General features: G+C 44.9%; 1 long non-coding RNA gene across 1 annotated transcript; it reads left to right on the top strand.

Moving 5' to 3' along the window:
- Positions 1–1,382: 1,382 nt before the first annotated feature.
- On the top strand, positions 1,383–12,548 carry LOC127577633 (uncharacterized). Its single transcript, XR_007957403.1, has 5 exons — positions 1,383–1,408; positions 2,385–2,435; positions 7,188–7,220; positions 10,716–10,742; positions 12,535–12,548. It is a non-coding gene; the product is annotated as an uncharacterized LOC127577633 (long non-coding RNA).
- The last annotated feature ends 522 nt before the right edge of the window (positions 12,549–13,070 follow it).

The raw sequence follows: 13,070 nt of genomic DNA, 5'->3' as shown, positions 1-13,070 counted from the left end.
ATACGGCCACTGCTCCATGGGTGGAAACATACTTCCCCATCTCCCCTCTAATCCTCATCATAATTCATAGAACTCCAGGCCCCCCGGCTGTCATCCACTCTGCTGTGGGGAATTAGACCGACAGTCCATCCCGGAGACACAGCACCTCACATTCCACCTGCGGAGTCTACAACCCAACAGGATGAACATGGAATTCTCCAAGTTCTGGTAACCTGCTCCCCCTTTCCTCTCTCCTCCTGATCTACCCAGTTCCTCCTGCAGCCACCCCAGTGCCCATCACCATGTTTCTTTCCCCTCCTCACCCTCTCCATCTGCCCATCACCCACACACTCCTCCTCCTGGTTCCCTCCCCCACTGCTCCCATCCTGCCTCCCACCTCGATTCCAGGCTCCACCTTCCTCTCCTACCACGTTCCATCATCTTCACCTCAACCTGTCTCTTCTCAGCTTCTGGCGCTATTCCCACTCTCCCATCCCCCATCTGCCAATCCACCCCTCCTGATATGGATCCACCCATCACCTGCCAGCCCTTGCTCCACCTCTTCCCTCCACATTTTTATATCGGTACCTCTGCTCTATCTTTCAGTCCAGCTGAGGGGTCTCGATCTGAAATGTCAACTGTCCATTTCCCTTCATAGATGCTGCCTGACCCACTGAATTCCTCTAGCTTATTGTGTGTTGTGACAATCCATCCTGTCAGGCCACTCATCTCAAATAAACTTAGCACATCTCAAATAAACCCCCCTCACTCTCCATTATTCCAAAGAGCACCACCCCAGTTTCTCCACACACTGATAATTCTCCAGAAATAAAAACAGAAAATTCTCGAAAAAAATCAGAAGTTGAGGCTGACCTGTGGAACAAGAATGAGAGTTCATGTCACAGGTTTATCCGGTAAAATGAGAAAACAAGTTAGTTCTAACTTGCAGCGAAGGTGGGAGAGAGATGAATAGGACAAAGGGGAACCTTCTTCCTCACTATGACTGTCCTATTTTGAATCCAGAACCACTTCCTATATAGTCTTTTGATTCACACAATATTAGCAAGAATACATGTACAGTAGAAGGAAAGCTAAGGAGATTAGATATCTCCTCTGAGATGAGACATCTGACAGCTTCTCAATGGGTATTGTGCTTTCGATGTTGATGAAGGATTCTGTCCACCCCACACTCCCTTCTGTACTGTCCAGCAACAACAACTAAACCTTCCACAATAGGTAGTAAGTTCACTGCACTGAATGAAGGGACTTTTCAGCAGAAAATGTACAATTGATGCATAAAGGTTTCAAATCAATGGCTTGAGAATATTTCTGTGCACTGAGAAATGATGGAACGATTTTCCATTCTGCTGATTCACACCATCTACTGTGTTCCTTCCAGCACCAATATCGACCACAACTTCAACAACAGGTAAATAATCAACATGTTATCCATAAACCTGCAAACAGAAGTTCCCAATAATATCTACTTACTGCTCTTGATATAGTTGGGAAGAAACTTAATCCTGTGTGAAAAATAGAATCTTGCAAGAAGCCCACAGTGGTTTTCAACAGGTGCAGGGGGCACCTAAAATTCATCGCTGCTCCTCAATGACGGGAGTGGGGCCTCCAGTCACTGGTATTTCCCCTGAATGATGATGAAATTCTGAGCCTCAGCTCATAAATATTAGAGCATTTATTACTCTAATTTTAATATTTTGGAGGGCCAATAAATTCATCAACTCTGATATGAGTTACAAAAATTAATTCCGAGATTATTATTCCAAAGAAAAATTATTGATTTCCACATAAAGTGACTCAAATTGAATCCTGATTTCTGGTGCTCTTTGTGTAAGAGTTTGCATGTTCTCACTGTGACCACTTGGGCAACCCCTTGGTGTTCCCATTTCCCTCCTTGTCCCAAAGAGGTGCAAGTTGATAGGTTAATTGGCCATTGTAAATTGCTGCCCGTGTGTGGGTGAGTGGCAGAATCTGGAGGGAGTTGATGGGAATATGGGAAGAATAAAATGGAGTTAGTGCGAATGGGTCCCTGATGGGCGGCGTGGACTCGGTGGGTGGAAGGGCCTGTTTCCCTGCTGCATAACTCCAGGACCCATAAACATATTAATGAGAGGACCATGAAACTGAAGCTGAAACATTCTCACCTTTCACATCAATGCAATAATTCTCTTTGTCATTTGAAGATTAAGTATCTCCACCTGGTTATTTTATCCATTACTTCCCCTTTCTCCCACCTTGTTGATTTTACAACCAGTATTTCACTGTGCATTATAATATATGATAAATATGGTAACTCTGTGTGAGACATAGACAGGAGTGGTTATCTTGAGAACTGACATTCTGCTGTCAAACATCTCCTGGTGAACTTGTACTCTCCATCCTCACAGGACCAACTGTAACCTTTCCAGCATCGACAACAGCTCCAACTTCAACAACAGGTATGGAACCAACTGTAGCGCAGCAGGGTGATACCTGTGATGTAAATGCACAGTAACAGGAATGATATTGTCCTGACCCACTGCAGAGCTTGCACTGGGTTTATGTTTCAACCCTTCATTTCACCTCCCACTGCCCATTCCAGTGGCAGCACTGAAAGTTGTTCAACCATTACTTACACTGCCTTTTCCCATGTGTTTCTCGACTTCTATCCCAATCTCCTGGTCAACAATGATCGAATTACTCAGTATCCTCCTCAATTAAACTGACAAATCTTTACTTCCAGTGTTAGCAGCACTGACAACAACTCCGACTTCAACTGTTACCAACTTTGCAACAAAACCCTTGCAGGATCAGCAGGGAAGGGTAAAGTCAGGCAGATTAATAGTGATCAGAGACTCGACAGTTTGGAGGACAGACTGGAGATTCTGTGGCCGCAAAAGAGACGCCAGGATGGTGTGTTGCTTCCCAGATGCCAGGGTCGAAAATGTCTCCGAGCAGCTGCCGAACATTCTCACGCGGGTGGGTGAGCAGCCAGAGGTCGTGGTGCATATTGGCTCCAATGACAGTTTAGAAAGGGGGATGAGGTCCCACGGAATGAGCACAGGGAGTTCGGAAAATGGTTGAGAAGCAGGACCTCAATGGCAGTAATTTCTGGATTACTCACGGTGCCACGTGCTAGTCAGGGCAGGAATAGAAAGATAGAACTGATGAATGAGTGGCTGAGTAAATTGTGCAGGGGGCTGGGTTTCAGATTCTTGGATCATTCGAACCTCTTCCTGGACAGGGCTGACACGTACAAGAAGAACAGGTTTAACCTTAACCACAGGGGAACCAATATCCTGACTGGGAGGTGCACTTGTCACATTCGGGAGGGTTTCAACATATTTGGTGGGGGAATGGGAACCAGAGATCCAGGTCAGAAAGTGGAGGGAATGAGATGAAGGTAGATGTCATGACCAGAAAGAACAGGCAGGAGCAATGTAATAGACACACTGGGGCGGATGGATGAATGTGTGTATGTTAATGCTGAGAGTATAATGGGTGTGGGTAATGAAAGCATAATGCAGGGCTCATCCACTGAGTCAATACAGGTAGAACCGAAAAATAAGCAAGGTGCAATCACTCTGATGGGATTGTACTACAGACCCCGCAAACACCACTGGGACATTGAAGAACAGATATGCAGGCAGATCAGGGAAAGATGTTAAAACAACAGATTTGTTATCATAGGTGACTACAACTTCCCTAATATAGACTGGGACCTCCTTAGTGCAAGAGGTTTTGACGGGGCAGGATTTGTTGGGTGCGTCCAGGAGGGTTTCTTAATTCAGTATGTAGATAGTCCGACAAGAGGAGGGGCCATCCTGGACCTGGTGTTGGGTAATGAGCCTGGCTGAGTGACTGCCCTTTCAGTGGGAGAACAGTTGGGAACAGTGATCAGAATTCCTTGAGTTTTAAGATAGCTATTGATAAGGATAAGTATGGACGTTGCAGGAGAGTATTACATTGGAGCAGGACCAATGACGAGAGTATTAGGCAGGAACTAGGGAGAGATTCTGGGCACGTCCACATCTGACATGTGGAGGCTGTTTAAAGACCAACTGCACCAAGTACAGGACAGGGATGTTCCAGAAGGAAGGGTGAACAAGGATGTCAAGGTAAGGGAACCTTGGATGTCAGGAGAGAAAGTCAAGAAGAAAAGGAAACGTATGTAATTTTAGGAAGCTAAAATCAAACAGAGGCCTTGAGGATTATAAAGAAGTCAGAAACAAACTCAAGAAGGGAATTAGGAAAGCCAGAAGGGGCCATGAAAAGTTGTTGGCAAATCAAATTAACGAGAATCCCAAGGCATTCTATAAATACATCAAGAGAAAGAGGATAACTAGGGAGTGAGTAGGACCACTCAAGGTTGGAAGCGGAGGATGTGGGACTAATTTACTGGGGTATTTCGAGATAAAGAAGGAGGTAGTATTGGGTCTCTTGAAGAACAATCAGGTAGATAAGTCTCCAGGGCTTGATGGGATACACCACAGGTTATTGAGAGAGGCGAGGAATGAGATTGCTGGGGCCTTGACCAAAATCTTCGTGAACTCTCTAGCCTCAGGCAAGTTCCTGGAGGACAGTCACATCACTAATATTGTTCACATTATTCAATAGGGTAATAGGGATAATACTGGAAATGATAGACCGGTGAGTCTCACATCAGTGGTCGGACGAATACTGCACAGGATTCTTTGGGATAGGATTTTTGACCATTTGGAAAACCATGGCCTAATTAGGGACAATCAGCATGGCTTTGTACGGGGCAAGTTATGTCTTCCCAACTTGATTGAGTTTTTCGAGGAGGTGGCGAAAGTGATTGAAGGTAGATTTGTGGATGTTGTCTCCATAGATTTTAATAAGGCGTTTGACAAGATGAATTATGGGGGGTCAAAGAAGATTACAATGTAAAGGACATAAACAGTCGATGTTTGTGGTTAGACCACACTTGGAGTACTGTGTCCAGTTCTGGTCGCCTCATTATAGGAAGGATGTGGAGGCGTTGGAAAGGGTGCAGAGGAGGTTTACCAGGATGCTGCCTGGATTAGAGAGTATGGATTATTAGGAGAGACTAAAGGAGCTAGGGCTTTACTCATTGGAGAGAAGGAGGATGAGGGGAGACATGATAGAGGTATACAAAATATTAAGAGGAATAGATAGAGTGGACATTGATGCCCTCTTTCCCAGGGCATCAATGCTCAATACAAGAGGGCTTAGCCTTAAGGTAATGGGGGGAAGTTCAAGGGAGATATCTGGAGGAGGTTTTTCACCCAGAGAGTGGTTGGGGCATGGAATGCACTGCCTGGGGTGGTGGTGGAGGCTAATATGTTGGTCAAGTTCAAGAGATTGTTAGATAAGCATATGGAGGAATTTAAGATAGAGGGATATGTGGGAGGAAGGGGTTAGATAGTCTTAGGATTGGTTTGAAGGTCAGCACAACATGGTGGGCCGAAAGGCCTGTATTGTGCTGTACTGTTCTATGGTTTCGAGTCGAAACGCTTCATCAGGACTGGAAAGGAAGAGGGCAGAAGCCGGAATAAGAAGTTGGGGGGAGGGGGAGGAGCACACGCAGGCAGATGATAGGTGAGTCCAGGTGATGGGGGAAGATGTCAGAAGCTGAGAGGTGATAGGTAGAAGAGGAAAAGGGCTGAACAAGAAGGAATCCGGTTGGAGAGGGCAGTGGATCATGGAATAAAGGGAAGGAAGTAGGGAATAGATGGGCAGGTCATGGGGGCGGGGGAATGGGAAAGAGAAGGGGGGAGGGGGCCACAACAGTGAGGGAAGACAAAGGAGGGGGGAGGAGGAAGAAAAAAAGGGGGATGGAGAAGGAGGGAGGGGTTACCAGAAGTTAGAGAAATCGATGTTGAGGCCGTCAGGTTGGAGACTACCAAGGCGGAAGATGAGGTGTTGTTCCTCCAATCTGCATCTGGCCTCAAAGTAGCAGTGGAGGAAGCCGTGGACAGACATGTCAGTGTGGGAATGTGATGTGGAATTGAAGTGGGTGGCCACCGGGAGATCCGTGCTCTTGCAGCGGACGGAGTGAAGGTGCTCAACAAAGAAGTCAACCAGTCTGTGTCAGGTCTCACCGATGCAGAGGCCGCCGCACCAGGAGCACCGGATACAATAAATGACACTCTCGGATTTACAGGTGAAGCGCTGTCTCACCTGGAAAGACTGTCTGGGGCCCTGAAGGGTGGCGAGGGAGGAGGTGTAGGGACAGGTGTAGCACTTGGTGCGGTTGCAGGGATAAGTGCCAGGAGGGTCATCAGTGGGAGGGACGAGCGGACAAGGGAGACACAGAAAGAGCAATCCCTGAGGGAAGAGGAGGGTGGGATGGGAAGATGTGCCTAGTGGTGGGATCCCGTTGGAGTTGGCTGAAATTGTGGAGAATGATGTGTTGGATGCGGAGGCTTGTGAGGTGAAAGGTGAGGACAAGGGGAACCCTGTCCCTGTTTTGTTGGTGGGGGGATGGGGTGAGGGCGGACATTCAGGAAATGGAGGAGATGTGGGTGGGCCTGTTCCTGTGCTGTACTGTTCTATGTTCTATTCTACAACATCAACCATTTTGTGTGAACCTCACAAGTTACAACAGGTTTCAATCCATAATATCAGCATCGACCATTGCTGGACCTGATGTGACTTTGCTTGTCATTTGAATTCTCTCTGTTCCAGGGTCCACATCAACTGCAACTTCAACAACAGGTATAAGCTTCATCATCCAATCCCATATCAGCAATGCCTGACTCGATGCTTTAACATCTAAATATTTCCTGTGGAAAATTTGGTGATGATTTTAAAGTTAGCCATTAACAGCACTCGAGGAAAGTGAATTCTATGTTCCTGTTTCCTCCAGTTTTGTAAAAGCAACCCCAATACTGCAAGATCAGTTCTTGTCCCAACATCATCTTCCTTGAGGATTTGGAGTTCAGTTTGTAGGCAGTCCGATAATGATTCCTATTGTCATTATTCCTAACCCAATCTCTCATTCAACAATGACAGAACTACTCAGTAGCTTCTCAACTAAACTGAAAAACCTTTACTTTCGACATTAACAGCGTCAACAACTTTAACTTCAACAGGTACAAAGTGAGCCAGGGAAATTTTGCACAACCTCACAAGTCATTTCACGTGTCAATCAAATCACCCGTTCGTATCAGCATCACTCACTGATGGTCTTGAATAAAGTGAATTTACTCTTTTATCTCTTCTAGTTCCAGGGTCAACATCGATTCCAACAACAACAGGTATAAACTCCATCATAATTACAAGATATGGACACATTTAACAATCACAAAATCTGTGACACCAATATATTCATGTGCTTTTGGACATCCTGACTGGAAGAGCAGTGTGAAGAAAGGTTGTGCAATTACCCCAATACTTTGTGCAATCTTTCTCATCACAGTGGAGATCAGATACCAGAGGTGTGTCGCAGGTGTTGGTGTTGGGACCCTTGTTATTCGTTATTTATATAAATGATTTGGATGTGAATGCACAAGGCTTGATCAGCAAGTTTGCAGATGACACAAAATTAGGAGGTGTTGTTGATGGTGAAGAAGGTTATCGTAGATTAAAGGGGGATCTTGATCAGTTCAGGAAGTGGGCCGAGGAGTGGCAAATGGATTTCTGTACAGATAAGTGTGAGGTGATACATTTTGGAAAGTCAACCATAGTAGAGCTGATAATGTGAATGGCAGGGCACTAGGAAGTGTCATGGAACAGAGGGACCAAGGAGTACAAGAGCACAGTTCATTGAAAGTGACATCACAGGTAGACAGGGTGGTGAAAAAGTCGTTTAGCACACTGGCCTTCATCAGTATAGGAGATGGGACATTATGTTGCAGTTGTACAAGTCATTGGTGAGGCCACACTTGGAGCACTGTGTACAGTTTCCATCACCCTGTTATAGGAAAGACATTGTTAAACTGGAAAGAGTGCAGAAAAGATTTACGAGGATGTTGCCAAGACTAAAGGGCCTGAGTTATAGAGAGAAGTTGGCCAGGCTTGGATCATGAGAGAAAGAGCTGTGACCTTATCGAAGTGTTTAAGATTATGAGAGATGTAGATAAGGTGGACAACAACTGTCCTTTCCCCAAAACCTGGGGGCTTAGATTTAGGGTGAGAGGGGAAAGATTTAAAAGGTACCTGAAGGGCAACCTTTTCAGGCAGAGGTGAGTATATGGAACGAGTTGCCAGAGGGTGGTTGAGGCAGGTACAATAGTATCATTTAATGAGCACTTCGTTATGTACATCAAGTGGAGCGGCCAGGACATAAATTGTGACTACCTGGGTGGACAACATGGTCCACATGCACTTGGGCCCAAGGGCTTGAATCCATGCTGTATTGCTCGATGACTCTGTGACAGTGATACAGCTCACCTTTAACAAACTGCCTGCTGGACAGGAACTAATGTACGGGACTGATAGGAAATAAATCAAAGTCCATTGCTTCCATTCAAGGACCAAGGTCACGACAAAATTCAGTAGTACAGGTGAATTATGCAGATCCAACATCTGCACCCGTGAACACTCAAAGTGGATAAGGACACATGGGATGGCACTGACTACCTCAAGTCCATCGGCAGCACAAAGATGATCAGGTTAAGTGGCAGAAGGAGTGCACAAACTCACAAACAGCCCAGCCCACCATTCCGTCCCGTCAGGAATCACCAGCCCCATCTGCAGCTGAGTCTGCCGTCCCACTTTAAACAAACAAACGTGAAAAACAATTGACCAATATGCACCTTGAACATGCTCCACCATTCAACAAAATTTGGCTGATCCACTCTTTGACTGAACATCACTTTCCCTCTCTCCATCTCCAGACCCCTTGACTTCCTTGAAGTTCAAACATCTGTTCATCTCAGCATTGAATATATTGAATGCCTTCACTTCCACCGCTCTCCGGGGTAAAACATTCCAAAGCCTCATGATCCAACAAGGGAAGAAGCTCCTCCTTATCTCTGCATGAAACGGGTAACCCATCAGAACAGAACTTTAGTAAATAGCAGCAGGAGTCAGTCATTTGGCCTTCGAGCCCGCTCCACTATTCACTCATCAAGAACAAGGCTCAGCTCCTGCCTCAGGGCCATTTTCCGTCACTATCCTCATATCCCTTAAACCCATGTGGGTCACATCAGCACCCTGAAAGTTGTTTTAAACGTTCTTCCTTTTATATTCCATACCCCTTGCAGTGAAGACCAACACTCCATCAGTGTTACTAATTATATAACAAACTGTTTCATGCACCGGGACCTCCAGATCACCTGTCGCTCTAACATTTCATAGTCTCACTGTTCCACCTGCTCTCTATATCTTATAGTAGGCAACTTCTATCTCCTCATTACTTGCTGACCCACCAATACTGGATCATCTGCACATCTGGCTACAATACACCCAGTCCCCACATCTAAGACATTAATACATATTGTAAATAGGTGAAACCCACCACTAATCACAATGGTGACCCAGTAGTTAGTGACTGCCAATGGAATTCCAATACTGATTGGAAAATGACCCATCGCTCCACTCTATTCCAAGAGTTAGCCAATCCATGCAAATATACAAAAGGTGATTTAATCCCTGTTGTGTGGTAAACCTACAGATGACCATTTCAGTGTCAGCTGCTGTACGGAAATTATGATGATGTTAAACAAGCTACAGAACTGTATTTGAAACCAATGTTTAAACATTCCTTTCTTCAGATCTCAGCACACATTTGTCACCAGTTTTAATCCATTCAGTATCAATCACAGTCAGTGTAAGAAGGATCCACACAAGTCATTGGTCTCAAGCAATGCACAAGGGAAAACATCCTTCAATTAGTTTCTGTGCACACAAATTTCATTAGATTCTGGGTTGGTATCATAGAGTTTTACAGATTGGAAACAGGACCTTCAGCACAAATGATCCATGCTGACCAAGATTCCCATCTAAGCTTGTCCCATTTGCCCACATTTGAATAGTATCCCTCTGAACTTTCCTGTAAATGTACCTGAACAAGTTTCTTTTAAATGCTGTTAATGAATGAGCCTCAACCACTTCCTCTGCCAGCTCATTCCAAATACTGGCCACCCTCTGGGTGAAAAGGTTGCCCCTCAGGTTCCCATTGAATTTCTCCACTCTTACCTTATGCCTATGCCCTTGAGTTCTTGATTCCCCAAACCTGGGAAAACGACTGTGCGCATTGACCCTTTCTACGTCCTTCATTATCTTATATAGCTCTATATGATCACCCTTCATCTCCGATGCTCCAACGAAAAAAAGTCCCAACTTCCTGAACCTCCCTCCATAACTCAGTCCCTCAAGACCCAGTAAATCTCATCTGCACTCTTTCCAGCTTAATTGCATTCCAAATGTGGCCTCACCAATGAACAACTGCAACATAACATCCCAACTTCTCTACTCAGTGCCCTGACTGATGAAGACTAGTGTGCCAAATGCCTTCTTCACCACCCAGTCTACCTGAGACGTCACCACGATTAATGTTGCCTTGTCCAAACAATGCTAGTATTACAGTGCCAACCTGATTTATTTGGTCACTAAAAGATGCTTTCCACAGCTCAATACTGAATTTCTTTTTAAATTGTGAGAGGTTGGGAAATGTTGATGTTCAGAGGGACCTTGGAAGGTCTCCGTGGGCAATAAATGCCGGCCTTGCCACCGTGGCCACATGCCATTAAATTAAAAAATACTAAATTGTTTCATTCTCTCATTGTATATTCCTTTCTTTTTTTCAGAATTTGTTTTCGGAGGCGTCCGTGGACGTAAGCAGTGAATCATTTTACTTTGTCCAAATAACGCAAAGTATTACACAGGCAAACACATCTAACTGATCGGTAACAGATGTTTCCAGAGCTCAATACTGGGTTTGTTTTAAAATGATGATAGATAGGGAATTTGGCCTTTATTACAGAAGGTTTCCAATACAAGCAATATTTCTCATTATCATTCTAAGTTTATTCCACATCACTTCAAGAAGAATTTCATGAAAAATAACTTTCCAACCTTTATCCTCTGCAATCCAACATTGAACAGCAATGAGCTATAGGTGCACGTTGCCTGCTTACAGCTGTTTGTTCACCTCATGTGCAGCATTTCCCAAGGAAAGATGATGGACCTGTTCAGCATCCTTCCCCTCTTTACTTGGACAGACAACACCTATTTGGTCCATTTTGTCCGTGCCAGAAACACTGCAGCTGGTGAGGTTATTCCTCTGTACCAGTCATCAGTTCTGGCTCATCAAGGGCTCATTGTGGTGCTTTTCACTGTGCTGAGGGTTTCTGCCCCAGCTGGTGAATACCATACGGTCACTGCTCTGTGGGTAGAAACATACTTCCCCATCTGCCCTCTAATCCTCATCATAATTCATAGAACTCCAGGCCCCCCGGCTGTCATCCACTCTGCTCTGGGGAATTAGATCGACAGACCATCCCGGAGACACAGCACCTCACATTCCACCTGGGTTGTCTACAACCCAACAGGATGAGCATTGAATTCTCCAAGTTCTGGTAACCTGCTCCCCCTTTCCTCTCTCCCTGAACCCACCCCAGTCCCCATCACCGATTCAATGCTCGACCTTCCTCTCCTATCAGATTCCATCATCTTCAGCCCTTTATCACCTCAACCTGTCTCTTCTCAGCTTCTGGCGCTATTCCCACTCTCCCATCCCCCATCTGCCAATCCACCCCTCCTGATATGGATCCACCCATCACCTGCCAGCTCTTGCTCCACCTCTTCCCTCCACATTTTTATATTGGCTATCACTGCCCAATCTTTCAGTCGACCTGATATGTCGACTGTCCATTTGCCTCCACAGATGCTGCCTGACCCACTGAATTCTTACAGCTTATTGTGTGTTGTGACAGTCCATCCTGTCAGGCCACTCATCTGAAATAAACTTTGCACATCTCAAATAAACCCCCTCTCACTCTCCCTTATTCCAACGAACACCACCCCAGACTCAACAGTTTCTCCTCACACTGATAATTCTCCAGGAATAAAGGCAGAAAATCTGGAAACACTCAGCAAGTAAGGCTGACCTGTGGAACGACAGTGAGAGTTCATGTACCAGCTCTAACCAGTAAAATGTGAAAACATTTTGCACCTTGTAGCGAAGGTGGGAGAGAGATGAATCGGACCAGGGGAATCTTCTTCCTCACTATCACTGTCCTATTTTGAATCCAGAGCCACTTCCTATATAATCCTTTGGATCTCATAATATCAAAAGGATACATGCATGGTAGATAACAAATTAAGAACATTAGGAATCACTTCTGAATAAGACAAACTGCTGTGAGATGGGACATCGACTGATGTTGTGCTTTCGATGTTGATGTCCACCCCACACTCCCATCTGTACTTTCCTTCAACAACAGCTGAACCTTCCACAACAGGGAGAAAATTCACTGCACTGAATGAAAGGACTTTTCAGCAGAAAATGTACAATTGATGCATAAAGGTTGCAAGTCAATGGCTTGAGAATATTTCTGTGCACTGAGAAATGATGGAATGATTTTCCATTCTGCTGATTCACAACATCTACTGTGTTCCTTCCAGCACCAACATTGACCACAACTTCAACAACAGGTAAATAATGAACAACATGTTATCCATAAAACTGGGAACAAAAATTCCCAAGAACATGAACTTACTGCTCTTGATATTATTGGAAAGAAATTGGATCCTGTATGAAAAGCAGAATCTTGCAAGAAGCCTGCAGTTGTTTTCAACAGGTGCAGGCTGCACCTAAAATTCATCCCTGCTCCTCAATAACGGAAGTGGGGCCTCCAGCTGGAGCCAATCCCTGATGAGTTGTATTTCCCCTGAATGATGATGGAATTCTGAGCCTTAGCTCATAAATATTAGAGCATTTATCATTGTAATTTTAATCTTTCAGAGGACCAATAAGTTCAACAATGAGTTACAAAACTTAATTCCAAGATTATTCTGCAAATTAAAAAAATCACTGATTTCCACAGAAATTGACTCAGGATGAATCCTGATTCTGGTGCTCTGTGTGTAAGAGTTTGCAAGTTCTCCCTGTGACTGATTGCGTAATTCTGCAGTGTTCCCATTTCTCTCCTCATCCCAAA

Source organism: Pristis pectinata, chromosome 14 (genome assembly GCF_009764475.1).
Source record: "Pristis pectinata isolate sPriPec2 chromosome 14, sPriPec2.1.pri, whole genome shotgun sequence".
Lineage (NCBI taxonomy): Eukaryota > Metazoa > Chordata > Chondrichthyes > Rhinopristiformes > Pristidae > Pristis > Pristis pectinata.
The sequence above is the reverse complement of the archived record's forward strand: the minus strand, read 5'-3'. Positions and strand labels throughout refer to the sequence as shown.